Below are 3,692 nucleotides of genomic sequence, written 5' to 3' on the forward strand. Positions count from 1 at the left end.
TATCCCATATTAATAGTATTTATGTGTATATAAATGTAGTAAAGTCAGCTGTAGCTGCAATAGCCTTATGCATAGCTGGCTTCAGCTGCCTCTTGGCCAAGTTCTCAGCCAGGCTAAGGTCTTGCCTCCGTTAGGGCGTGGCATTCGCAATTTCATTCCAGGGTATCTCGACTGTGTTGGTGGTGCCCTGTGTTCTTCTTTATGTAATTAATTGACACATGTGCAGCAAGGCGTGGCATGGGCTGCACACCCTCTCGACCCGTGCCACGCCCATCAACACTTGGCGCATCGCATTAACTGTTATTATTATTTATTATTTTCGCTAGGCATCTTCCGTTTCTTTCTTTCTGGTTGTAGTTGCTGTAGTTGTTGTTAATTAAACTAAAGCGTTCTGACCCGCCGCCCGCCGCCCGCTGTCCACCGCCCGCTGCCCGATCCAGCCGCTGTCGATCCTGGCCGCAGGCGCACGCTGTTCGGGGAATTGCCGCCAATTCATTTTGCCGCATTTTAAATGCTGAAAGTCATTTACAAAAAAGGGATCAAAAGGATATCAACGGCATTGGGTAAGGATGCATCAGCTGCGAGGCGTATACATATATATATATCTGTGTGTGTGTGTGTTTCCCTCTCCCCCTTCCCCTTCCCCTCCCCCCACCCGGTACGTTGAAAATTTATTGTTTTTGCCATTAGCGCGTCGAACAACGGCAACGGCCGTAAAGCGACGCCGCGTTGTTAATGCGCGAATTCATTAAGCGTATTGTGGGCAGTGCCACGCCCATGCAACGCCCATTGGCACGCCTTTTGGTTAATTGTAAACAAATGCCAGGCGAGACCTGAGCAGGCCAGGCTCGGCCCGGCAACTCTCGCTCGATTTAAGTAGGCGAGATTCATGAGCAAATTTCAAAAGGAATTTCATGTCATAATTTTCTGTCCTCGTTTTTCTCACTTCTCACTGGACGCAGCAGCGAGCAGTACGGGTTAAATTTCTCAAAAAAAAAGTACAATTTTATAAAAAACTATTTTCATTTTTTTTCTGTGATTTTTTCTTTTTTTTTCTTCATTCGAATTATTTTCTTCAAACGAACTATGTCGGTTTTATCGAGCCCCTTGTCCATCGACGGCACACGCCAGTCCGGCAAATCGGTGCGCACTCAGAACGTGACGGCCGCACTGGCCATAGCGAATATCGTGAAGAGTTCGCTGGGGCCGGTTGGGCTGGACAAGATGCTAGTGGACGATATTGGGGATGTGACGATTACCAACGATGGCGCCACTATTCTGCGCCTGCTCGAGGTGGAGCATCCGGCGGCCAAGGTGCTGGTCGAGCTGGCCCAGCTGCAGGACGCGGAGGTGGGCGACGGCACCACGTCCGTGGTTATACTGGCCGCCGAATTGCTGCAGAATGCCGATGAGCTGGTTAAGCAGAACATTCATCCGACATCGATCATATCGGGCTATCGCATCGCCTGCAAGGAGGCCTGCAAATACATATCCGAGCATCTGACTGTGCCCGTGGAGTCGCTGACCCGCGACTCAGTGGTCAGCATTGCCCGTACCGCGATCGGCTCCAAGATCATTGGCGCCGATGCTGACTTCTTTGCCAACATGGTCGTGGATGCCGTGCAGGCCGTCCGGTTTGGCGATGCCAAGGCAGCGCCGAGCTATGCCATCAGCTCGATAAATGTGCTGAAGGCCCACGGCAAGTCGGCCCGTGAATCGATGATGCTGAAGGGGTATGCCCTGAACTGCACCCTTGCCTCCCAGCAGATGCCCAAGAGGGTGGTCAATGCGAAAATCGCATGCCTGGACTTTGGGCTGCAGAAGACCAAGATGAAGGTACACGTCCAGGTCCTGATCAACGATCCCGACAAGCTGAAGGCCATTCGCGCCCGTGAGCTGGACATCACCAAGGAGCGCATCGGCATGATTCTCAGCACCGGCGTCAATGTCGTCCTCTGCAGCGGCGGCGTCGATGATCTCTGCATGAAGTATTTCGTGGAGGCCGGCGCCATGGCGGTGCGTCGCGTCAAGAAGAACGATCTGATGGTCATTGCCAAGGCAACGGGTGCCGCCTTCCTGACCTCGCTGACCAACTTGGACGGCGAGGAGAGCTTCGATGCCTCCATGATGGGCGAAGCAGCCGAGGTGGTCGAGGAGCACGTCTGCGATGACGATCTGATCTTCATCAAGGGCCCCAAGGCACGCACGGCCGTCTCCATCTTACTGCGCGGCCCCACCGACTCCTACTGCGACGAAATGGAGCGCTCCGTGCACGATGCCCTCAGCGTGGTGAAGCGTGTGCTCGAGAGCAAGAAGGTTGTCGCTGGCGGCGGCTGCATAGAGGCCGCTCTCTCCATCTACCTGGAGAACTTTGCCACATCGCTGTCGTCGCGCGAGCAGCTGGCCATAGCCGAGTTCGCCAAGTCGATGCTGGTCATCCCCAAGACGTTGGCCATGAATGCCGCCCAGGATGCCACCGAGCTGGTCGCCAAGCTGCGCGCCTACCACAACTCGAGCCAAACCAATTCCACCTATGGCCATCTCAAGTGGGTGGGCCTGAACCTGACTGACGGTGTCGTGCGCGACAACAAAAAGGCCGGCGTACTGGAGCCGGCCATTTCCAAGATCAAGTCCCTGAAGTTCGCCACAGAGGCTGCAATCACCATATTGCGCATCGACGACATGATCAAGCTCAATCCCGAGGAGAAGAGCACCAAGACCTATGACGATGCCTGCGCCGCTGGCGAGCTGGACGGCTAGATACCCGTCACCCTTTCACCTCATCCACTTGCCTAAGCACACTCACTCTTAATCAACAAGATCCTACGACAACACACACACACACCCATACACACTCGATACTTATGTGCCTCACATTTACCATATAACCCTGTAAGCAATTTAACTGTTCATTCCCTTCTGCTACATGCAATATGTAAATTCGTTCATGTGAAATGCATCGAAAATAAAGCATCGGCACATCTGAGAGCAAAACCCAATTCTTTTATTTAGGGTGAGGCTACGGGCTCTGGGATAATGTGTGAAACAGGCAAAATGAGGCGTGGCAGACTGCATAAAATATATATATTGGAATCGGGTAATAACGACTCCGCTTATAACGTTCCTACGGTTATTGCGACGAAAATTCTAACCCGCTGGCAAACGTATATATGTATGTATGTATATGGTAAAAGCGACGCTCAAGGGATCATCGTAATAAGCGGATTCTACTGCATAGTCTTGAGTGGGGCGAGGAGCTGTGTCTATGTAGCTATGTCTGTCTGTCCGTCGGTCTATACGTCCGTCTCTCCTCTAGTCTATCCGTCGGTCTGTTCGTTCGTTTATCCTGCCGTCTATCCGTTCTTCTATCCTTTCAGCTATCCTTCCGTCCGTCTGACCATCTACCCGTCGATCTATGTCTCTCCAATTGTATGTTAGTTCGTCGTCCTGTCCATCTAACCGTCCATCTGCTTATTTGTCCGCCTCTTTATTCATCCATCCGTCATTCTGTTCGTCCATCTGTTCGTCCGTCTGCTCCACTGTCTGCTTCTTTGTCCGTCTGTCCATTCTTACGTCCGTCCGTCCGTCAACCTTCCGTCTGTTTGTACGTCTGCTCCACTCTCTGCTTATTTGTTAGTCTCTCCATTTATCCGTCTGTCCGCCCGGCCGTATAAGCAACTCATCTGTCCATC

At 52.2% G+C, this 3,692-nt stretch overlaps 1 pseudogene; it reads left to right on the top strand.

The window, feature by feature from the left end:
- Positions 1 to 873: 873 nt before the first annotated feature.
- LOC108620070 (T-complex protein 1 subunit alpha pseudogene) lies at positions 874 to 2,988 on the top strand (annotated as a pseudogene).
- The last annotated feature ends 704 nt before the right edge of the window (positions 2,989 to 3,692 follow it).

Source organism: Drosophila arizonae, chromosome X (assembly GCF_054131065.1).
Source record: "Drosophila arizonae isolate 15081-1271.41 chromosome X, UAZ_ARI_1.0, whole genome shotgun sequence".
Lineage (NCBI taxonomy): Eukaryota > Metazoa > Arthropoda > Insecta > Diptera > Drosophilidae > Drosophila > Drosophila arizonae.